Source organism: Cervus elaphus, chromosome 12, assembly GCF_910594005.1.
Source record: "Cervus elaphus chromosome 12, mCerEla1.1, whole genome shotgun sequence".
NCBI lineage: Eukaryota > Metazoa > Chordata > Mammalia > Artiodactyla > Cervidae > Cervus > Cervus elaphus.
The window spans coordinates 7606506-7632655 of record NC_057826.1 but is presented as its reverse complement, the minus strand read 5'-3'; the positions used below and the strand labels follow the sequence as shown (position 1 = coordinate 7632655).

General features: G+C 38.6%; 1 long non-coding RNA gene across 1 annotated transcript; it reads right to left on the bottom strand.

Moving 5' to 3' along the window:
* Window positions 1–4349: 4349 nt before the first annotated feature.
* LOC122704701 lies at window positions 4350–12077 on the bottom strand. The gene is made up of 3 exons (XR_006343913.1): window positions 12000–12077; window positions 10290–10450; window positions 4350–4404 (listed from the first exon to the last, which is right to left on the bottom strand). It is a non-coding gene; the product is annotated as an uncharacterized LOC122704701 (long non-coding RNA).
* Between the last annotated feature and the right edge of the window lie 14073 nt (window positions 12078–26150).

Here is a 26150-nt window from a genome sequence, read left to right as displayed (position 1 = left end):
GGATTAAATAATGATATATAACACATAAGAATACTATAAAATATTATAATAATAAAATACATCTTTTTTCAAATAAGTAATCAGATAATTTTCAAAGTATATGGTTTATTAAATATTTTTAAATATAAATAATAAGTTAACCTCAAAGTATGCTTTAATTTACACTTCCCAACACTGAATATTATTTTTTATTAGGTACTAATTTTTTGTGACATCTCTTCCACATTTATACCTGCCTTGTATTCTCTTCCCCTCCCTCTTCTCCCATTCACTCATATATATACATATATATATATGTATATACATACAATACGCCTGATTCAATCTCATTATTCATAGATTCTGTGTTTGCAAATATGCCTGTTTGTTCAAATGTATTTTTTTGTTTGTTTGTTTTTAAAATTTTGTTTATTTTTATTAGCACATACTTGCTTTACAGTGTCGCGTTCGTTTCTGCTATGCAATGAAAGGTATTAGCTACAGGTGTACATATATCCCCTTCCCTTTTGGACCTCCTTCCCACCTGCTACCCCCATCCTTGCCTCTAGATCATCACAGATCATCAATCTGAGCTCCCTGTGCTACATAGCAGCTTCCCAATAGCTGTTTATTTTACACATGGAATCAAGAATCAAATGTATTTGTAATCCTCAAATCAATGACTTCAGAGAATTCGCAGTCACTCATGGTTGAAACAAATGTCATCACTTGCACATTGCAGCTGAAGTCAAATAGGGTTGCACTCTTTTCTCCTCAGTTCAGTTCTCAAACTGTGAACAGGTGTCATAGTCACAGATTATTTAGTGCAAAGTTTGGGGCATTTTTATGCTGTTTAAAATGGCCCCCCAGCATAGTATTGTCTACTGCTTTCTTCTTGAAAGAAGGTCGTGATGCTTTATGGAGGAAGTGACTAGAAAGCAAGTGTGTTTAATAAACTGCATGCAGTCATAAGTTGTGTTGTTGGCTCTGAGTTCAATGTTAATGAACAACAAGGTGGCATTAAACAGAAACACACCTAAAAAAAGCTATGTATTGATTGCTTGGTAAAAATGTGACCAGAATTTTACAAAAGCCTAATCCTAAGTTTCTCCTAGAAGCAATGGTTCAGTGTGTGTTCATATATATGTGGTATATGTGTGGGTATAGTAATTAGTCTGTATTTCATCACTTATTTCCATTTTTCTCACTTTTATGGCATTTTAATTTTTTATAGTTTATTCTTTGATGAATAGAAAAATTCTTTTCTGAATGTTTCCATTTGCTTTATATATAGGAAACTTCTTTCTGTCTCATGAACTACTGCATGTGTGCCCATATTTTCTTATAGTTGAATGATTTATGACATTCAACTTTTTAATACATCTGGGTTTTATTTTTTATGTAAGGTGCATAACACTGTTATTCAAGAAACCTGCTCCATAATTTAAATGTTTCCTTTTGTTACACATGCCAGAGGCAAATGGAACTAATACCCGTGAGTCCCGTCACGTATATTATTCCTTTTGAAGGTATGTCTCTGTTAATTAAATAAATACACCATTATTGATAAAATATGACTTCTCAGCTGTCTCTTTCATGAAGAGGGTAGGTCAGAAGTTAACATCAGCCTTAAAGCCATGAGATAAAATGTTTTAGTTTTAGTTTGTTGTTTGTATGGAGATGGTTTTTGACTGTTGTTTATTTTCCTTGGGACATTTTGTTTGTTACTTCATGGTTTGGCAAATTCTGAGGGCATCCTTTCCATTTTAATAATGAGGCTAAGTCCCCAACAGCTGACTGTGGCTTTTGGCCTGGGTGGTCCTTGGAATGTGACACCCCCTGTGCTGCCCCAGACCTCAAAGGATCCCTGGCAGGCAAGGCAGGAATTGACACTGGCCACATTCCTGGGGTCTGGCTGCAAAACATGGTCAAGAATTATTCCACTCCTCAACGTAGTGCATAGATCACCCATCAAAACCCTGAGTTTGTTGTTTAAAATAAACAACCTAATCCATTTAATTCTCCTATCTCCCTCCTTTATTGAGTCCTTCCTTTAGAACACCAAAGACTAGACAAAGAAGTAGCTGAGAGAAGTCTTTGAGACGTGCTGCCTAAGCTCAAAATGCCAAAGGAACGCCATAGCCTCCTTTTGAATGCGTACGTCAACTTGCACTTGGCATTCATCATAAACTGCTCTGCCTGCCGAGAAACAGGTCTTAGGAGAATCGTGTAAGCATCACTATAAATGCTTCACAGGACGTGAAAGCCCTCTTCTGTGCACAATATCGTCAGACTTTACTCCACACATTAGAGCAGTGCTTTAGTACATTGTAGGCTTGTCTCTGTGATGGAGGGATTCACCTTCTAGCGTCCTCAGTCCTTTTGATCTTTCCCTGAGCAAGGAACCAATAAAGGAAAACACTTTAGCTAGAGATTTGAAACTCCGCAGGGCAACAAATTCTAAATAGAAAGTGAAGACTCTGGATACACACAATACAATTCTAGCTTTTGTCAGAGGGAAAAAAAAAAAATGTCACCGCATAATTAAAATAGATTATCACTAACAGAAAATTAACAAGATAGCTCATTAAGTGTCAAGAAGAAACTATCTGCTATCTTTGAATTGGCTGATTGCCATAACTTGTACAAGAAATGTATTTGAACCTTGTCTGCTTTTTGCATTTGCTTAGACTGGGCTTACCTCCTACAACCTTTTTGCTGCCTTCATCTTGATTTAAACTCTTTTTCATTCAGACTGTAAGACTATTATTACAGAACACCGCACTCCACACGTTGTTGTTTAGTCACTAAGTCAAGTCTGATTCTTTGCAACCTCATGCACTGCCACACGACTGGCTTCCCTGTCCTCCACTATCTCCCAGTGTTTGCGCAGATTCAGGGCCTTCAAGTCGGTGATGCTTCTAACCATCTCATCCTCTGCCGCGCCCTTTTCCTAAGCCTTAAATCTTTCCCAGCATCACCACTCTACTCAAAATATTTATGACAGACTCCAGTCACCAAGGGCAGTAATTCTAAAATATTCTGACTGTATGTCACCAAGCATCATAACACTGAACCACTTTGCCTGGTCATTCTAATTTTCCATACCTTCAAAGTATATCCTCTTTTTAATTTCCTATTCCATCTGCCTGCCTATATTCACTTATTTGTTCTCATCCTTGGTAATCTGATTCACCATCTTTAGTCAAGATACCATCTTAATTTCTTTGCACCTATTAACCATCTAAACACTGAGAGCTTCACAGTTTAATAGTTACATGCTATTGTTATGGAAATTAGACATTCTTCTCTAAACAAATTGAAACTGCCCTGGAGGTATAAATCACATACTATGATTTCTCAATTTTAAAACATATTGTTTAAGACAAAGTGAAGTTAGGAAAGTGGAGAAGAGTGTGTGTGGTGATTAATGATGACGGCAAAAATTGACAAAGACATTTTACTTGTATCATGAGGCAATCATCAGTAACAAAAATTTCTTTGGGGAAATCAATTTGGATATTTTAAAAGTTTAGTTTACTGCATGCTCATCAAAGGATTTTGGTCAGAATTAGGACAAAGTATATAGAGTTCATTAAGAAAGATGATGTGGGTAGATTGAACTAGAAGAGGTTTTATTTTATTTTATTTTTTCCTGACTCATTGCTGTTGCTGGTTTTCACTAATAAAAATGCACGTATATTTTGTAAATAAATGAGATTACTTCAATACAAAAGAATATAATGGAAAATGTGTGCATTTGTCTTGTTGTAGCAGCAATTTCAGGAGTAAGGGGTAGGGTGAGGGAACTGATCAGTGCAGAAGACATGCCCAAAGAAGGCTATTTCTCATATCACTTGAATTTATTTTTGCCTCTTGGCCCCCATGACGTCCAGTCCTTCGAGAGGCTGACTGGCCACATTGGCCACAGAGTGACTGATTGAGGGAGGTTAAGACACTCCTACCCTACCTGTCCCTGGCTTGAAGCCGTGGTTGGCATTCTTCCTCCCCCTCTTCCGTCAGCCAGCGCTCACCCCCTGGGATCACCCAGACTTTCCTGGTCAAGTTTATTACAAGTTCCGAGTTGTTTGCTCTTGTCAGGCTGTGGTTAGTGCAATTGATTGTTTAGTTTTAACTGAGCACTGAAGCAGCGACAGACAGAGAGTGGATTTCATGAATTCCAGATGAATTCCTTTAAGCTCCCTGTCTGTAACAACTCTAGAATCTTCCGGTAATAGGATCATTAGCCTTTCCTATTTTCCTGTCACTGTACTGACGTGAAGAGATCAAAACGACCCGATGCTGATCTTACCTCCAAGCTCCGTGCAATCCTTCCCGGGTTATTTCCTGGAGATCTTTCCTCTGTGGGAGCCAGGCTCTCCAGTTCAGCTGATGTTCGTGTCATGGGATTCAGCAATACTGATTCTGAAAATGAAACAATGAGAATGTCAGTAAGAATACCCAGCCCTACTTCAAACTCTTGGGCTATGGACCTGTGTATTGTAGTTACTTTGGACATAGCATCATATGTCAGGCATTGGCTCAATGCAATGTCCTGTATCATATGTCAGGCATTGGCTCAATGCAATGTCCTGTATCCTGGAGGACAGTGCCCAGAGTTTTTGCTGGAGACTGATTATATTGGATTAAAGGAAGGCGATCTTGAGAATCCCAATTCCCAAAATATTATCCCAATTGATGATTTTCAGTGACCTAGTATTGGTGGCTTTAAATCAGCCATGATGGGAGTATTGGCACCTTGAAAACTGACAAATGTGTCATTAGGACATTTTATTTATTTATTTTTGAAAAAACCGTTGTTGAACTTTTACCAACATACCACAGGCACTGCCTCTATTATGCAGTGAGTTGTTCTAGAGTTGGCATCTTATCTGATCTTCCTTCTATCATTCTACTAGGCTTCCAACTTCTGAATGATATGCTATATCATAGGAGCAGTGGACCCCATGGTTAAAAAAAAAAAAAAAAAATTGTCCTATTTCTTTTGGTATAAAAGAATCACATGGTCTGGGGAAAAAATGTGTGGAATACAAGTCTAGAAAAATCAGGAATTTTATAAACTGTCAGACAGTGGTACTGACACATAGCCAGACACATATCAAATCTGGTAAGGGCTTCCATTTCTCTTTCTCCCTTTCTTTTCTTTCATTTTCTACTTGCTCCATTCTGTCTGAACTTCTTTTGAAGGCCCTATGGAGATTGGCTGTAAATACTTAAACAAATTTGAAAAATCTCTAACATGAAACATGCTCTCCCCATCCATCCAACTCCTGTTTGCAGTAGGAACCATTGCTCTGAATGTTAATGTCCCATGGATTATATTCTGATATATTTACATTGTTTCCTGCCAAAATAATGAGTCAAAATGACAAATAGCAAAGTTTTTCCAATCATTCTAGATAACTTGATTCCTCAATAGACTTACGCTATCATAGTGTCTTAGAGCAGGGGAGAACGTTACTGATCACTTAAGGCATGTTCAAAAATTATTGCCTCAAAGATAGTGTTGAAATGCATCAGTGGTCCAATGGACCCAAATAATTGGTTCCATCTGATAACGTATTTAAAGTAAGTCCTTTATGTTGAGCTTTCATTTCTCTACTCATTTATATGCTCATTAATTTTCTTCTAACCCAATTATTCACTTGTATCTACTAAGTTCTGGATTTTCAGACTTAGCTTTTAAATAAGAAGATCAACATTTATTTTCATGTCGCCAGAGATTTAATAAATCATTCAAATATCTATAAACTGTGTGCCAGGCACAGTGTTAGACAGTGGAGGTAGGTGCTGAATAAGACCTAAGTTCCCCTGTTAAGAAATGTTTATTTGGCAGTAGATTATATACATGTGGAGTTTTGCTCAGAAGTCAGAACTGGAGTTAAAAATGTGAATTTTTGAAACTGTCAAGTACTTCTTACTTTCCAAAATGCTTTCCAAACTATGTGTTTGAGAACTCTAGCTCCTTGAGACTTTAGAACACTGAGCAATCTTCCAGAAAAGAAGCTAGTTAACCATGTTAGCACAGCATTTACCAAATTATTGACTATGACTCCTCTTCTCAGAAAAAGGCTGACAAGATCTCACTAAATTGATTTTCTGGAAAACAAAATTTGAATATATAAATCAGATATAACTGATTTATATCATATGTTATTATTCAAATAATTTCCCAGGGATATTTATAATACTGATATATTCATGAGCACTCATATATTTTACCATGAAAGCAAGAGATACAGAGTAAATAGGACATCATAAAATTTGACATGCTAGCATTTTGCAAAGATGATTCTTGCCATCAACCAAACTCTAAGTTTTCTGAAGGGTTTGACATTTTATCTGCAGAGATAAATTCTAAGCACATCCTTCCTTAAGACTTTCCTAGCAAGAACTAGAAGAACAATACGTGTAGGCAGTACACTTTTCCTACCTCTGAATTCTCCAGATATTTCCCTAGACAGAGTCAAAGGAAAAAATCAAATAGAAAATCAATGTGGCTTCTGCAGATGCAAAAGGCACATGGATGTGAGGGTCATTTGCATGATGTGTCTTCTCTTTATTTTTCCTGCTTCTTCTGACCCCTTCAGACACAACATGCACCCATCTCTGAGCTATCAAGACAACTCCCACAGGACCATCACTTTTTGTTTTTAAAACTTGGAGGTTTTAAGAAGACACTGTCAAATGACTATGAAAAAAAAAATGCCCGGAGTGTGCTGACCCTCTGCCAGGTTTGTGAGCCCAATGGCTGGACAAGAAAAGAAGTAGGGGCATAAGCTACCATGCAAGGCATGCTATGAACACAAGGTCTCCCTGGATCCCTAACAACAAGAATCACACTAGGGCGTGTGGGCTTTTTACAGTCAACGTTTATGCTCTGGTTTTTTAAAAAATGTGTTTTACAGGTGAACCAAAGCTTATAACAAGGGAAAGAAGGTATAAGAGGAGCTGGCTTGTTCTACTTCAGCAGCATCCAAAAAAGAGGAAAAGAAACAAGGGAGAGACTGATGCCTTTTCCTTCGAGGCCAAAGGAGAAAAAGAAAAATCATGTTATTGGCCAACTCTACCTGCTGGTAATAATTAGGTCAGCCCACTGAGAAAATGAAACACGGTGTTTTTTAAATTGACATTTCTTAATTTTTCACAGAATTGGGCACGGAGCACGTACCTTCATCCAGCATGCGGCAGCCACGTGCCTGGATTTTGCCCAGGAATGTTGCACCTCTGGACACACAGATATGCTGGGCTTTATGGGGATTTATGGGCACTGGTTCCTCCCTCCCACTGGTTCTAGGCGCATGCTTACTGGCATCAAACAGATTTGGCCACCTGCAGCCTGTGAGGCTGGACCAAGTGAATGATGGAGCTTGGATACAGAGGTGAATTGTTTGGTTCCCCCAAATACGACATGAAATGAAAAGTCGAAGTGTTAGTTGCTCAGTCATGTCGGCCTCTTTGCCACCCCATGGACTGTAGCACACCAGGTTGCTGTCCATGGAATTCTCCAGGCAAGAATACTGGAGTGGGTGGCCAGTCCCTTCTCCTGGGGATCTTCTCAACCCAGGGATCGAACCTGGGTCTCCTGCATCGCAGGCAGATTCTTTACTATCTGTGCCACCAGGGAAGCCTGAAATGAAAAGTGGAGGGCAAAGAATTAAAAGGTATGTGTACTGAGGTAGTAATTAGCACCAAGCCAAGTGGAGAAACAGTGAATGTGGAGACTTCTCATTTCTCTAAAGGAACATCTTCCTGAAGATAGGAGGGGAGATATAAGTAGCCGGCCAGGCTACTCTGTCCATGTGATTCTCCAGGCAAGAATACTGAAGTGGGTTCCCATGTTTTCTGTGTCTCCTGCATTGGCAGGCAGATTCTTTACTGCTGAGCTACCTGGGACATAGGGATCTTAAGAAAGAAAAAATCAAGGATTCTCTCCAAAGCCCAGTACTTGCCTGCCTCACCAACCACCTCATTCCTTGCCTTTGATCTACCTATCATATCCCTTCACTTTGTAAGCACATCAAATAATTTTAATTTCCTGTATACATTTGCAAATCCCTTCACAACAACACTTAAGTCATTTCAAGAATAACTGTGAATTGTAGTCCAGTCCAGCTGACAGACCAAGAAAGTCATCACAACTTCTCAAATAAACTAATTTCCACCCATTTTCAGTCTTACAGTCAGCTATGGGAGAAATCAAATGAACACAAAACCTGGATCCAGTGACAATTTGCTATTGTTCTATTTATGCTTCTCCACTGCACTTAACTTCATAACCTAAATTTTGGTCATGCACAAATATTTACCACTTTTCAAACAAAATTTCTATGAACTAGTTTCAAGTTTTCTTTCCTGTTATTTTGAATGGCAATTCAAACCCTGCCATAGTAGCCACTTTCCAAAGTTCTAACCCTCATCTCACAGATGATAACAGTGTAAGCAAACACTGGCCCTCACCCCTTCTCCAGCATCTGGGCACACAGTACCACTGTACTTCTTACTAGTCCACCTCCTTTCCCTCACTCACGTCATATTTTTCATAGTCCCCTGAGTTGATTTAACAAGAGAAACTTGAGCAGAAGTGATGCAGGCCCTTCTGGAAAGAAATTTGAAGAGCCATTGCATGCTTTTCCACATTTCTTATTTTGTTTGTGTCTTGGTAGTGATGAAAGCACCAAAGCAAGACTCTTTAAGCGTTACCGGGAGTATAGCTGTCCCCTACCTACAGCTGAACCACACTGAATATGTGCCGTAAGTGAGAAACACACATCTGTGTGTGTGTGTGTGTGTGTGTTATGCACTGAGATTTGGAAATGGCTTGGTATCAGCCTAATCTATCGTAACTCTACCTTCCGACTCTCTGATTCATTCAGTGTAAATTAAGCTCTTCTTGCCTTTGTTTAGTATCACTGTTTTTATATTATGAGTAAGACATTTGTTTTATTGTAGGACACTTAAAAATTGTAGGACACTTTAAAAAACCAATTTTTAAATTAAAATTTTGATTAAAATTAAATTAAAATATTTGATTCCACTTGTAATTCTAATATCAAATAATGACTATAACAGTGAATAAGTGACATTTAATTTAATGAACAAGGATGGTTAAAATTTTCTAGAATCTTCTTTCAAATCTCTATATGGTCCTTGATAGAAAAACTTTTTTCTCTCATTAAAATGTTGATTTTTTTTTTAACTGGCATAAAATGCTTAGGGTATCAACAGAATTGGCTCAACACTTGGACACTTTAAGTAAATTCTTTCATGATTAAACAGGAAATTATGACAACATCTAATCATAACCTATTATTAGTTTAGTAGATTATCTGCAAAGAAATGAGAAAAAAAGAATTCCAGAAATCTAAAAAATGTAACATTTCATAGTATAATTTATACCCTGCCCTTTGCCTTCCTAAGTAACATAAATGCATAATGACCTTTTGGTACAGAGAAGCATCCTGACATTTTTATCATATTTGCCTTTATCTGACATTAGATCTGTTCAGACCAAAAAAAAAAAACACCTCTATTTAATATCTCACTTAAGAGTATCCAGTTAAACAAGAGCATCTCAGCTGATTCCAAATCTGAAAGCATTATATGAGGTGACTTTTTTTCCCTGTCTCCCTATGGTTTGCATAAAAAAAGAAATCTCAAGGATAGGTCTTTAAGACATGTTCAACCCTGCTATGACTGTACCCATGGGGTTAAGTCAAGAAAGTATTGTTGCTTGTAATTGATTAAAAAAAGACTATCAATGTACAGCTATTAAATCTATCAATATATAGTTATTAACTAACTTTTTATAAGGGACATTTCTGCAGTTATATATACTGCCTGTTCACTACCTGTTACAGGCTGAAGTATTGGCTGTTTGGCTGTCTCTCCCAAAAATCGTATGTTGAAATCCTAATACCAGGTACCTCCAAAGGTGACTTTTTTCCAAAATAGAGCCTTTAAAGGTATAGTTAATTAATATGAGGTCAAATTAGAGGAAGGAGGGCTGCTTATCCAGTGTGACTGATGTCCTTCTACGAAGACACCCATAGGAAAGACAGAAGCACCCTGGAAGAATGCCAGGTGACGATGAAGGCAGAGATTAGAATTATACAGCCGCAAGCCAAGGGATGTCAAAAACTGTCAGCAAGCCACCAGAAGTCAGGATGAGGCAAAGAAAATTCCCTGTGAGACAGCAACTTTCTATTGTGTTAACCCACCTCTTTGAGGTTCTTTGTGATGGCAGCTCTAAGAATCTAAGACACTCCCTAACCATTTAAGGTACTTACTCTAGGGAAGCGTGAAGTCAAAGGATCCGGGAGGATAGGAACACAAGATGAAGCTGGGATAGCTGCCTAATGCATGGCAGCTTGAAAAGCATTAGGCAGGGACGGAGGTGGTGTTGCTTCTGCCTGACAAGGTTTTAGAAGGTTTAGAACTCAGAGTCACCCTGTGAGAAAAAGAAACCATGGATAAAGGGCCATGTGACATGAGGCTGGAACCCTTAATCCTGAAGGACTCACCTGCCTCTCAAGAGCTCTGTGCAACCCATCTATGTGTTTTTCCCCTTCAAGTGCAGGATTATCCACAATATTTACAGCTGTTCCATAACGCAAAAACAGCATTCATTCAGCAATGTAAACATTCAAGAAAGGACTTGGAAGCACAAGTTCTTTTGCATTTTTACAAAAGATGAATTCTTTTTTTCTTTTTTAGATCTTTTAAGAAATTTGCAAACGCGTATTAAAAACTTGATCTCTAAATTAAACTAAATTAAAAACTTGATCTCTCATTTCACATTTGGTTTCAGCCAGTCCTAATCACACATTTGGTTTCAGCCAGTCCTAATCAGCTCAATATATTAATTTCCAGAAAACATTTCCTAAAATGATCTTAATTGGAACACAAACAACCTTAAGGATAATGAGAAACTGGGAAGAAAAGGAGGTCAGATTTAGATAAAATACAAGTGTAAAAAATAAGACCAGATGAGTTCTGTACAGTTTCCTTTAAACAAATGTATTATTAAAGGAAATAACTTAATATGCAAACTCATTAAATCACATTCCAGTGTCATTTTTTCCCCTTTAAATAATTATTTTCTGAATCAGTGCAAACCAGCACTTAAGCTGTTTCCTCAGAGTATGTTTGATTTGTAAATACAGGGCAAAGGAATAAAAACAACAAAAACATCCTATTAAAAAGCAGACTAATTGGCAAAATGCCCTCTGAGCTCTTTCAACAGATTTAAAAATCTCAGCCAAGCATCTGAATTTATGGTAGTTTTATCTTTCATCACGGCTGTTAGGTGACCTCCGTCTGTATGCCCGACATTCAGCTCTCTACAGACTTTCAAAGTGTAAATCAGCCCTTGAACTTGGTCATGAGAAGACATTTGACATGGAGTGTTCTAGAGAGACTAAAATATGTCTCTCTTATCGAATTGTTTACTCTGAATTGATATTTAATTCTTCTTCTTCCAGCCACTCATAGGCTCATTTCAGCCTTGTTTTTCTAGCCTCTCTGTCTTCACCCTTGAGTGGCAGGTATATTAGCTGAATTTGTCGGGCTAGTGGCCTGTCCCCCAGAGCAAAGCTGGAAGGACTGACCTCATGTTCCCAGCGTGTGCGGCCAGCGCAGCCTTCCCCAGCAGCCCGCGCCCGTGAAGACCAGGCGGGCTCTCAGCTGCCTTCCTGAGTGAGTGTGATGATAAAGTTTATCCCATCAGGAAGGGAAGCTTGGTCAGAGTCCCGTGGCATGGCTTATGTTGAGAGTGAACTTTTCGACATTTCAAATCTGCCATATCAAATTAAGCAGAATAAAGCCGGCTGTTTGCTGGATTATTTATAACATCACAGGAAACTTGGAATGACTTATTAAAGAATGGAAATATTTCTCTTTCTTTAGCAAGAAGCTTGCCTCTGCCAAGATACACAGCAACTGGCTGGGTATGAGAACGGTGCAAGAGAGTTCCCACTTCCAAGGTTATTAAAACATACCTGGGCTCCTTTAAAAGCTCAGCCGAGCAGGAGGATGGACCCTGAGGCTGCGCCACTGGCTGTGTGGGCAGTCCTTGCTACACGCACATGAAAAACAAAAGGAACAGGGGCATTGGATTTTGCTGTGAATACTGCTGACCATAAGCTTTGGACAAAGGTGTTTATCACCCTAATAAGCCCCAAGGAATGCTGCCTGAAGGGCGACTCTGAAAGTGGTTTTAGCGTCCTTGCTTATTTACAGAACTGAGCTGAGTCCAGAAATCGCTGATGAAAGCCAGCGATGGAATTTGGCAATATAAGCTCTGTATACGTGAGACTTTTTTGTGTGTGTAATTTTACTTTTTCATTACAAGACAATATTGGTTCCAGTAAACAATTTGAGGATGTAGCCGTATATGAAGCTTTTAGGCACTCAGAACCTCACCACCCAGAGACACCAATTATGGAAAATTATGTAGCTTATATAAAATTATGTACATAATCTTCCAATTATGTATCTTTATCAGTTTTTTCTTCTATGAAAAATAACATTTACACTCACAAATTGTCCAAGGAAAAAATACATTGTTTAGTAATGTGCACTTTAAGTAAACCAGTACATGTGTACTAATACACACATACACTCTCATACATATACTTTTATACACATAGGTATATGTGTATATACATAAATATTAAAATACACAAACACACACATCTATATATCTATTTTATGTTTTTATTTATCTTTGAAAATGTAATATCCAATCACTTGGATGTTCCATATTTATGTAAAGTTTTTCTTTCTTTTTTTTTTACTAAATTGTTTCAAATTATTCCTTTTTACCATTACAAATAATGTTAAAGTGAATATTCTCATATAGAAAGCTTCTACTTTAAATATTGCTTTAGAGTAAATTTTTAAAGGTGAATTTAATTGGGTCAAAGAAAATCAACACCTTCAGGACTCACAGTTCACATTTCCCAACTCTTTTCCAGAAAGTTTGTACCAGTTAACTCTCTCCTAGGAGTATAGGTGGTCACCCTGAATAGCAAATTTCAGGGTTATGAATCAAGAGCACCATACCATCTCCTCAGACACCTTGAACACATTTTTTTTTCCTATGTAAACCTCAAAAGCAAATCTGTAAGACAAGTTGCTATGCTCTTTCCAGTAACAGTGTAAAGAATATGATCACAGTACACAAAATATGCATATCTATCCATTCATGATATTTGTGAGCCTTAAAATGTCTTTTTATGGCTAAAATGTTTTCTGCTTTCTCTGATTGTGTTATAGGGTTGATTGTTTAAGGTTAAGTATTCATTTTTAAACAGGTACATTAAAACGATTTTTGTTTATTATTCTGAGTACTCACATACTTTCCGATATAGATAATACATGAAGTTGTACAAAAAGCAGGTCAGTGTGCTGGTGATGGGGAGGCTTCCATCTGTAATCCTTACTAACCAAGGGTGCCTCGTCTAGGTAAAAGGGGAGAGAAAGCCCCATTACAACTGAAAGCCACCTGCAGAATAAGACCAAAGGCAGGGGACACTGGAAGAAAATAAATATGATAGATAGACAGACAGACAGACAGATGATAGAAGGAAAGAATGAGACAGGAATAGGATAGTAAGAACCAAAGCATAGCAGGCAGAAAGAGAGAAGGCATATTTGAGGGAGGAGGCATTGTGCTCTACAAAGTGCTTTTGGCACTTTCTTTGTGATGAATTTCCCCTTATCTATCTCCCCTCACCTCCTGGGAGGAGCTATATGGATTAGGAGACAATGGAAGGGCATGATTGTCTAGAAGTAATTCTGAGTGGTTTTATGAATTTCTCTCCTTCCCCCTTCTCCTCCTCTTCCCTTATTTTCTCTCCCAACTCAGCCTTATTTCTTCCACAGAAGGGAGCATTTGTATCCATTCATCTGTATTTCATAATGCTATTTTGATAGTATTTTGAAATGATAAATTTGAAAATCAACTCTTGAATAGGTATTCTTTTCTGTACACCTTCAACATCTAGATTCTTTCCTTTTTCCATTCTTAAAAAGAATGAGGTCCTCCTGGACAAGAATATTATATAGATGGGCTTCTCTGGCGACTCAGACGCTAAAGAATATGCACCTTCAGTAGGGCACTCCAGGTGGCGTTGATGGTAAAGAACCCGCCTGCCAATGCAGGAGACTTAAGAGCCATGGGTTCGATAACTGGGTCAGGAAGATCCCCTAGAGGAGGAAAAGGCAACTCAGTCCAATATTGTTGCCTGGAGAATCCCATGGACAGAGGAGCCTGTCAGGCTACAGCCTATCGCGTCACAGAGAGTTGGACATGACTGAAGCCACTTAGCATGCATGCCAGGTCTCCCTGTCCTTCACTATCTCCCAGAGCTTGCTCAAACTCATGTCTGTTGAGTCGATGATGCCATCCAACCATCTCATCCCCTGTCGTCCCCTTCTCCTCCTGTCTTCAATCTTTCCCAGCATCAGAGTCTTTTCCAGTGAGTCCTGAGTTACCCAGGCCTTAAGTCTACCTTTGCATGTCTGTTTTGTAAGATTGATAGATAAAATAGAGAACTCCCAGTTAAATTTGAATTTCAGTAAACATGATTTTCTTTTAGTAAGCATATGCTCTGGACTATATTTAGGACATATGCTGTTTATCCAGTATTGTGTGAGGCATATTTGTCCTATTTTTTGTTTGTTTGTGTACTTGATCTTGGGAAATCTCTCCTACCTGTTGCTTTTGTTGCAGTCCACCACTGATGCCAGATGATCATATCCAGAAATAGACTGAGACAATATGGGTAGGTCTTACTTACAAGGCTTATTAACTGCATACACTTAGATTCTGGAGGGGGAATGGCTGAACCCAGAAACCATCTCAGGATCACAGTCAAACCTTGATCCATGATCTCTTATACACTATTTTGTTACCCTACCCTAAAAACTGGAGAAGGAAATGGCAACCTACTCCAGTATTCTTGCCTGGAAAATGCCATGGGCAAGGGAGGCTGGTGGGCTGCCGTCCAAGCGGTCACTAAAAGTCAGACATGATGAAGTGACTGAGCATAAAAAGGCAAACACCTCTACACATTCCCCAGAGTTCCTTTCAGAAAGAATCTCCGTGGAACTCACGTGACTGTCCCTTCAATGACTGTTTACTTCATTTTAATGAAGTTTGTCTCATTTTTAAAGTCATTAGCACATTGGAAGCAACCTCATTACCAGAGGAACAAGGATTAGAAAATGTTCAGTTTGATCTCTTGAAGCCTTTTGTCCATTAGGTTCAGTCAACTCTGCCTTTAGCTGCATTTTCATGTGTGGTGGTAGGAATGTAAACATTCTTTGGTTCCTTTCTCCTTATTTTGCCTGCCTCTCCAGAAAGTCTGAGTGACCTCTGCTCAGACTGTTATATTTACTGGACTCCTGCTCTGTTGCTACTAGCCTCAACACCCTTTGCTTTTCTGTAACACAGATTTCCCTCTTAGTAATACTGCCCACTCAACAATTTTTTTTTTAAACCTCTTCTGATTCTACTTGCCGCAGATAAAAACAATGTCCCCCAATTTCTTTATCAAGAAGAAGGATCCTGTTATTAAGAAAATGGTCAAGGATAAGGTTTAAAAAGGTATTACCAATTTCCCAGTGAGTATTTGATTTTTCTACTGACTTCAACGTACTACTGAGCAACCTGGAAAAGTAGCCTTTCAGTTTTATTTATTCCTCTACGATTGGAGGGTGGTGCTGGTTTTCTAGTATCTGGCATTCTCTTCAAATCACTTTCATAGTTGATTTCCACTCTGGCAACTGTCAGGGCCAGAGTTTCCAATAGAACGTGTTGTTTGGCCCAGTTTATGATCTGAATGAGAAACAAGATTCTGACTTCAAAAGCTGAAGTTCCACTATAAGCCAAATAGGGACATTCTCTTGAATTTGAAAGGGTAAGTATTCCTTTTTCCATTCAATCCACCAGCTTAAACTAGAATTTGAATTCAGGAAATACATTATTAGAAAACCTGGTAAATAACTTGAACAGAATATATGTTTATGATTGGTGAATTTTTTACAGACAATTAACTGACCCTCTCCCCCCTTTCCACCAAAAAAAAAAAAAAAAAAAAATACCCTGGGATATTTTCAGCTCTGTCTTTTTTTGTTGTTGATTTTATTAGTTTTTAACTGATGGTTTCAACTGAAAAAGTCAAGTTCTCACACTCAACCAGGTTGCAAAAAGAAAAAAATTAAAATGGGTCATTTATATTGGTCTATATTTTATAAGATGCTTCTCTGAATTATGTTATTTTCTCTAAAGAGCGTTTCTGTTTTTCATTACTTATTGTCTAAGCATCTGTGTCTTCTGTCACTACCCACACTTATCTAATTACCATTTTAGATCTTATAAGAACATTATTTTTACCAGGTTTGTTCTTCTCTAGCCCTACTGTTCCCATATTGTGAAAATAAGATGACAAATACATTAAAGGCAATTTTGAAATAAAATCGGTAATACATTCCCAGCATCACAGCAAAAAACTCTTTGTATTTACCTAGATTTGTTTTTGCCTTTTCAAACAAATATGCATATAATATTTGTCATAGTTTACAAAATTTAGTGAATGTTTTTGTTTTAGAAAATTTTAGTTTATATGATTATTTTAAGGATTACATAAAAATAAAAATGTGAATGTGTCTAACATAATGTTGATCAAATAGGTACTTAAACAGATCTTTGAACCTGTGACTCCAAGTAAACTTTTCTGTCATGTTGTAAAGTGCATAATATCTAATGAAGCTGATATTGAAAACTCAAAATATGTTCAAAATATAGTCATCATGGATTTTTTTCCTTTTCCTTTTTTTAAAAATTATAGATAGTGAGCATTCATAATTTTAACAATAGTGAAAGTTGCTCAGTAGTGTCCAACTCTTTGCAACCCCATGGACTGTACAGTTCATGGAATTCTCCAGGCCAGAATACTGGAATGGGTAGCCTTTCCCTTCTCTAGGGGATCTTCTCAACCCAGAGATAGAACCCAGGTCTCCCACATTGCAGGTGCATTCTTTACCAGCTGAGCCACAAGGGAAGCCCTAATTACAGATAATGATGTAACAAATTTTAGTACTTTTGCTTCCTATGAAATTTTTGGAACTGGAATTCCTATATCAGAAGATCTGAACACTGAGCTTCCCAAAGATTATACCAGTTCCCACTACCATCAAAATAATCATGGCATATAATCATGAAATTATTAGATTTGTTTCTGATAACTTTTAAAAATTATTAAAAATATCTTAAAATGTTTATTTTTATTACATATGTCTTTCTTTTAAGTCTTGCATTAATATGGAGGCCAAACATTTTTCCAATATTCTAGGTGCAATTTCCATCCTTCTTTTAAAAAACATTTTATATTAGACATTACCAGATTTTATGGCAGGGGTAAAAAATAATACTGTTTAGTAGATCCTAGAGAGGGTTGCAGGGCTGAAAGCTCCATTAGAAAGGGCTCAGGGAACTTAGAGGACACCTTTAAGGCTGAAAGTCCTTGAATGGATGCAGCGCTGCCAATGATTTTTGCCAAGAGAGCAGATGATTTTAAAAAAGAAAAACAAAGTACACCACAGTAAAACCAAAATTCCAATAAGAAACACTTTTCTCCTGATACATTAGTCCATTCATTTCTTGCTGTCAATGATTTTTTATTTTATTTTTTATTTTTTTTATTTTTTATTTTTTAATTTGAATCATTTAGGAAAGCTATAATACTTTTTTCAGACTCTACCTTATTAAGAAATTTTTGGTCAAAAGCAACAGTTTGACAGTAATTTTAGTCTAAGAAAGTTAATGATCACCTTGGCTTCAAAAAGGAAAACAAATAAATGAATAGATAAATAAATAAATACGCATTTTATAATTTCTTTGTAAGGAGAGTGTGGCTGTGGCTTTCCTAGTAAGTAAAGGTGATTTTACTTACTAGTTTCCTTCTAGTGTCTCTTCCCTTTTCTCCCTTTTTCTTTTTGCGATCAGTTAAAAGACTCAGAAGATAAGGAACAAATATATATGCATGAACTCTATTTCAGATGATTATCAGGAAATGATTGATCACTGAAACAAACTGAAATTGAATACTTTACAGGGAACTTAAGCAAGTGATAGCCGTTTATTATTTTGAACAGAGGAATCTGATGAGCTAAGCCACCAAAAGGATACAGATATTTCAGGAATTACTGTTACCACCCCACACTTTACTTAATGATTAACATGTGCCTGATTCATGCTCACAATCAATCCATTTGTGTATTAATAAGCTCATTCTGTACCCTTACATGTGACGCAAAGCAGATTTTTTCTTTCTTTTGACTTTTAACAAGGCATGACAAGCAGAGTACAATAACTGAATTCTCCAATATCTCCTAGTCCACTGAGAACAAAAGCAGCATTAGATGAAATAAATTTAAGATGGAACAGGAATTGGTTGCAAAATAGGGTGTAAAACTTTACTTAAAAGCTATTTCTACGCGTAACATTTTCCCGAGTACTGTAATGGAATTCTAGTTGCAATAATGGTTTGCTTACGGGCAAGCAATTAAGCACCTGCAGCCACTCCACAGGATGTAGATTTCACATGAACAGCTATTGTATAAATAAACAAACAGAAACTCACATATATTAATGGCAAAGGCAAACACGGCTCAGATCTAAATTTTAAAAAGGCAGTTTCACACATTTTGGAAAATCATTTGTTTCTGTGTATAATTGGATTCAACTTAGCATTTTCGTTTCCCAAATGAATAATTAGCAATATCATTATTATCTTTACAGTCTTCTACAGCAACTTAATCATAACAGGGCTATCATGAGTAACTGCATTAAGGTAAGTATAAGAAATATATGAACAATGCATATGGTAAACATAAGCATGAGATTTTTCAGATGTAGATGGGAGTTTATTTCTTGACAATGCACTCCGTCTTCATTGGTTTGGTGGTCTCTCCTGGGAGAGTAGAATTATTGCCTCAGGGTATCTCATATGTTCTCTGAATCTTGAGTTGCCCCTTGTTTAGTATGTCTTGTATGGCATATGGAACTCTGCAATTTATTTAAATGCAAAAACAACTGATACAGAATCATAACTTTGCCATGTACAATCTCAGTAACCCTATTAAGCTGTGTCGGCTTTCCTGATGGCTCAGATGGTAAAGAATCCGCCTGCAATACAGGAGAGCTGGGTTCAATCCCTGAGTAGGGAAGATCCCCTGGAGGAGGGCATGGTAACCCACTCCAGTATTCTTGCCTGGAGAATCCCATGGACAGAGGAGCCTGGTGGGCTCTAGTCCATGGGGTTGCAAAGAGTCAGACAAGACTGAGCGACTAAGAACAGAAAAATTAAGCTGCATTACCTTTCTAAACTTGAATTTCTTCACGTGAAAAATCAAGATAGAAATAGTATTTTCTTGCTAAGTGAGTGTGAAGAATCTCCACTTAGACAGTGAAGCAAAATGGGGCACTTTCTTTGAGTTTCAGCTACCACTTAAAGGGGATCACTGGTTAACAGTAAACTGCTTTCACTCTGGGCAGACTGGCCTTTTCTTATCTGTGCCCTGGATGAAAAATATCTGGATCTCAACATTGTGCACCAAGGTCAGGCAATCAGGCTAGAACTTACACCTGATTTCACCAAAACCCACGGGTAGCGAAGGAAATTAGTTCATCAGGTTGTGTGAGACAGTCTTGTAAGCCTTAAGGAAGAACCAAATGGTGCAAAGAGGGGAGATTGTATTGCAAACCAGTGAAAGAAAGAAGATGATGATTTTGATAATTTAGAAACCATGACATATCAGTTCAGTCGCTCAGTTGCATCCAGCTGTTTGCGACCCCATGGACTGCAGCACACCAGGTCTCCCTCTCCATCACCAACTCCCAGAGCTTGTTCAAACTCATGTCCGTCGAGTTGGTGATGCCATCCAACCATCTCAACCTCTGTCGTCCCCTTCTCCTCAGACCTTCAATCTTTCCCAGCATCAGAATATTTTCCAGTGAGTCAGTTCTTCACATCAGGTGGCCAAAGTATTGGAGTTTCAGCTTTAGCATCAGTGCTTCCAATGAATATTCAGGACTCATGTCCTTTAGGATGGACTGGTTGGATCTCCTTGCAGTCCAAGAGACTCTCAAGTGTCTTCTCCAACATCAGAGTTCAAAAGCATCAATTCTTCAGCACCCAGCTTTCTTTATAGTCCAATTCTCACATCCATACATGACTATTGGAAAAACCATAGATGTGACTAGACAGACCTTTGTTGGTAAAGTAATATTTCTGCTTTTTAATATGCTGTCTAGGTTGGTCATAGCTTTTCTTCCAAAGAGCAAGTGTTTTTTAATTTCATGGCTGCAGTCACCATCTGCAGTGATTTTTGAGCCTAAGAAAATAAACTATGTCACTGTTTCCATTGTTTCCCCATCTATTTGCCATGAAGTGACGGGACTGGATGCCATGATCTTAGTTTTTTGAATGATGAGTTTTAAGCCAGTTTTTTCATTCTCCTCTTTTACTTTTATCAAGTGGCTCTTTAGTTCCTCTTCACTTTCTGCCATAAGGCTGGTGTCATCTTTATATCCATGATTATTGATATTTCTCCTGGCAATCTTGATTCCAGCTTGTGATTCATCCAGCCCTGCATTTTGCATGATATACTCTGCATATAAGTTAAATAAGCAGAGTGACAATATACAGCCTTGACGTACTCCTTTCCCAATTTGGAACCATTGTGTTGTTCCATGTTCAGTTCTAACTGTTGCTTCTTGACCTGCATACAGATTTCTCAGGAGGCAGGTCAGGTGGTCTGGTATTCCCATCTCTTGAAGAATTTTCCAGTTTGTTCTGATCCACATAGTCAATGGCTTTGGTGTAATCAATAAAGCAGAAGTAGATGTTTTCTGGAATTCTCTTGTGTTTTCAATAATCCAATGGATGTTGGCAACTTGATCTCTGATTCCTCTGCCTTTTCTGAATCCAGCTTGAACATCTGGAAGTTCACAGTTCATGTACTGTTGAAGTGATCTGACCAGGCCAGTCAGCAGGCTTCACCAGGTACTGGCTGGCCTGGTGAAGTCTGTTCAGGCTTCAGCCATGACATATAGTTCAAAGTACATTAAGGTGTTCCAAGTGGCATGATGGTAAAGAATCAGCCTGCCATTCAGGCGACAAGGGATATGAGCATTTGATCCCTGGGTCGGTTGGGATGATGGCCTGGAGGAGGAAATGGCAACCCACTTCAGTATTCTTCCCTAAGAAATTCCATGGACGTTGGAACTTGGAAGGATACACTCCATGGGGTCGCAAAGAGTTGGGTATGGCTGGGCACACATGCATATGTTAAAGTGTCTGGTTGCATTTTTCAAGCAGTTCTCAGCTCTTGAGTTTTAGGAAAACAGTGAGTGAAAACAAGATTGAAATTTTAGCAGGTAAAATTGTAGAGCAGTAAAATCCGAGGTTTTGGCAACCAGTTTTTCTGAGCTTTCTTATCTCAGTCATCATTAGTTTTGAGACTTTAGGAAATTTGCTTGCCCTCTCAAAGGTCACTGTCTTCATTGCTAGAAGAATAATAGTGATAGTAGCTACTTCGGGGTCTTGGGGCATCAATCAGTAACTTGGCAGATTATCTGGCATGAAATTAAGTTCCCAGTAAGCCTTGTTAATATTAATATAGGTAATATATGAAGTGAAAGTCACTCAGTCGTGTCCGACTCTTTGCAACCTCACTGACTATACAGTCCATGGAATTCTCCAGGCCAGAATACTGGAGTGGGTAGCCTTTCTCTTCTCCAGGGGATCTTCCCAACCCAGGTATTGAACCCAGGTTTCCCACATTGCAGGTGGATTCTTTACCAGCTGAGCCACAAGGGAAACCCTTATAGAAAATAAGAAGTTTAGAGCATGGGAGAGGGCAACAAAAGAGGGCAATAAAACTGAAGGTCTCTAGAAAGATCAACACTGGAATCTAAAGATAAATTTGTACTATTGCAGAGTAGTAATCTAATCAGTTCACTTTCTTATCAATGTTGGAATGCTCTTAAGTCTACCCAGTTTCCCCAAAGATATTTATCAAAATCTACCCAAGAAAACTCTTCTGAATTTCTTAACCTTGATAACAGAATTCCTCTGATTTACTGCATTATAATTAAGACCATATTTATAAAGGAATAAGATAAAAATTATGTATCATAGACTATACATCAGTCTCACATTAGAATAAAGTCTATGGTTGGTTATGAGTGTGCTGTGTTTAATAGGTTCATTTCACATATTTACTATATAGTATAAAATCTTGAATTTATTCCAGATAAATATGGTATCTATACTGAATACTAGGTCATTATTCTTGCTTCTTTTAAATATAAAATTATTTCTAAAGGGAATTTCAGGTCTATACCTTATTCATATGATTCTGCTCTATTGTGAATTTCAAGCATACAACCCAAAGCAGACATGGGATCTTACTTCTTTCAGAAGTCTTGGTTGTAGTTTTAAACATCAAAATTATTTGCTGAAAAAGTTCTGTGAAACATAGCTCTATGAATTATCTTTTCTTTGATTGCATGTGTAAGATAATACTTGATAAAATGAACTATATTATTCAGAAAACATACAGATCAATGACTTTAAAAACCAATTTAAGGTTTACCTCCTGAACAGAGATTTCTCTATGCTGTTCCTCACCTAAGCTAGCTACAGTGCCCTTTAAGCAAAAATCTGAGCAATCTCCTCCCAATAAATAGCCATTACAGTTGATGTCGATGGGCCTCTTGTTGTCTTTTTTGCTTCCCCAAGGAATTCAACAAAAGCAGGGAAGATTAATGACGGAAGTTGGAAGCTCATATTATATCACATTCACTCAAAAACTTGCCAGGTTTAAAGTCAAATTAGGAATTACCATTAAACCTTGAAAAGTTGGTTGTAAAGGATAGGGTTGCAACTAAAATTTACAGCAGAATAAAATGTTAGAATCCTAATAAATGTCCAAGGAGAACATATACTCTAAGAGAGTAGACTCTTTCCAAGGTTATCTTGGATTTCATGGAAACATTTCTATTAAGTTCCCACATAAAAAGTGGGGAAAGAGAAAGATATTGCAACAATTCACAGAAGAAATTTTATTCTGTTTAAATCACTGCAGAATTACCTATGATTTCTTGTCAAGTATAAATTCTAATCATGAGACTCTGAGCATCATTGTTAGTAGAAATGGAATGGGAAAATGTATAAAAACAACAAATAACATAGTGTACCCAACACAAGTACCATATCCAAAAAAACTTACCATTTTTCTGCTAGTTCATTTCCTGCCAACTGCCATGATATTTAATGAATTCTAGAATATCGATCCATCCACACCTACCTAGCCTATTTGATATTAGCAATGGAAAGGTTAAATGGTAACCGCACTAGTTAAACGCAGCCAGAGCACAAGTTTGAATGCATTGCATTAGAGTCAATATTTCAATTCTATCAATAATTTCAATAAAGAAAAATAAGAAAACTTTATTCGCATTGTCAAACCAGTTCAGAGGGTTTATCCGGCATCCTACCCTCTAAGTTCTGGAGCAATGCATGCTCTCTTGTGGTAGGTGGAGACTAGGGTGGATCATAGAGTAAGGTAAATGTAAAAGTGTGTCCAGTTCCCATAATAAAGTAGCTGCCTTGGACATTTTTCAGAGGGCCCTGCAAGGATGTTTGCTATACCCCTGCACTGGGCAGGTCTTGTCGAAATAGAAATCAAAGTGGCAAGAGTTATAGAAATTGATGTGATGAGAACTGAAAAGTATTTGAGGTTGGAACTCTGAGCAATTCTTGGATAAATAATTTAAAACCTGCGGATGGTGATAAATGTCCTGATTCAAGCATGTGACCTTTCAGTCCAGGGGGGCAGAGACACACTTCTGCATCTCCGTGAAGAGCAGCAAGCTGGCCACATTTCAGCTGTGCCCGGCTATCGATGAAGAGACGGACGTCACAAACAGAACTGCACTTATCTGTGAATATGCAGCCTAGAATTTGTTTTGTGGCAGGCACTAATTCAACTCATTAAAAATATTAACTCAGATGATCCTCGTAACAACCTATGAGATAGGAGCTGTAATAACTCATGTTTTGCAGATGGGAAAACAGAAGCACACAGGGGTCAGGCAACTTATTTAGAATGCAGAGTCAGGTCACAGCGTGTTCAGGATTGGGAGCCAGGCACTGTGTCTCCAGAGCTGAGGCTTTGCTGTCCACCACAGTGATTGAAACAGAGAGAGAGAGAGAGCAAGGAATGCAGGAGCAAGTCAGTCATTCTAGAGCCTTCTTCAAGTGCCTTTGGGGAACAGAACCGCCTGGAAGGGCAAAAAGGGCCCTGAGAGAGCAGGACTGTGTGAAAACAGCCTAGGACCTGGGACCACTGGGGGGAGCCCCATGGAGCCAGCGAAGGTGAGTGTCCCACCTGCGGGGTGAGCGCTCGGAGGCAGCCGCAGGAGCCCTGCAGACATAAGAGAGCACTGCATACAAACGGGTTGGCTTTCAACTCCACGCAGCCCAGGGGATGCCCTGGGCACAGAAGTGAAATCCATCACCCTCCTTTCAGCTCCTCTTCTGCATGCAGACGCTTCCCTCTTACCAGAACACTAAGAACATTCCTCTTGCCACAGACCAACTTCAGAGAGTATCTGTGCTCTAGTCTAAGTTTGATTCTTCTCATACAATCCTCTGGTTTGACCCCCTTGCAAGGAGCAGTCAACCCTAAAGGAAAGCAGTCCTGAATATTCTTTCAAAGGACTGATGCTGAAGCTGAAACTCCAATACTTTGGCCACTTGATGTGAAGAACTATCATTGAAAAAGACCCTGATGCTGGAAGATTGAAGGTGGGAAGAGAAGGGGATGACAGAGGATGAGATGGTTGGATGGCGTCACTGACTCAATGGACATGAGTTTGAGCAAGCTCTGGGAGTTGGTGATGGACACGGAGGCCTGGCGTCCTGCAGTCCATGGGGTCGCAAAGAGTGAGACACAACTGAGTGACTGAACTGACTAACTGATATAATGCTCTGGTTATCTTATATTAAGTATTCCCAAGAATACTGGAGTGGGTAGCCTATCCCTTCTTCAGTGGATCTTCCCAACCCAGGAATTAAACTGGGATTTTGTGTATTTCAGGTGGATTCTTTACCAACTGAGCTACCAGGGAAGCCCTATATTAAGTAGTAGAGCTAAATATTTTGAATTGTTGCTCTGATTCCAATATAACACCACAAGAAAAAAAAACAAAAACAATGTTTTTTCTCCTTTCCTAATCTAGACCACCCTTCAGTGAGGACAGTTTTCCTATTAGGTTGGGGTGGAGTCTCTCAGAACACCCCTCTGTGAGAACATGGTCCTTTTCCTATTTGAAATCTAACCCCATAGGCCAGGTCACTGCTGTTATACTTTTACATACATATGGCCACTCTCCTCACTCCACTTGGGTTCTTGTGATCCATACTGGGTTGCCCTCCATGGACACATCGACCTCTCCACACATGCTATCCAACATCCTGTGCTTGGCTTCCACTAAAACAGGAGGTAAGGGGGCAGGGCACAAGATTGAAACGAATGACAGCCATCGTTGTTGTCGTTCAGTTACTTAGTTGTGTCCAACTCTTCGTGACCCCATGGACTACAGTGCACCAGGCTTCCCTGTCCTTCACTGTCTCCCAGAGCTTGCTCAAACTCGTGTCCTTTGAGTCCATGATGCCATCCTACTATCTCATCCTCTATCACCCCCTTCTCCTCCTGCCGTCAATCTTTTCCAGCATCGGGGTCTTTTCCAATGAGTTGACTTTTCACATCAGGCGGCCAAGGGATTGGAACTTCAGTTTTAGCACCATTTCTTCCAATGAATATTCAGTGTTGATTTCCTCTAGGATTGACATGACAAAAACTAGTTAGAATCAACAAGGTTCCTGACGGTGGAAGATTCGACTTCCAGTGGACCTTGAGTCTCATTTTATGTTCATTGTAATACAACACGCTCGCATCTAAATGACACACCCACCACTGCCGTTACAGTTCTGAAGCCATCCAACAAAGGCCAAAATGCGGGCAATGGTCATGTTTCTGGAAATTCCTGCCCCTTCCCTGAACTAGTTGGA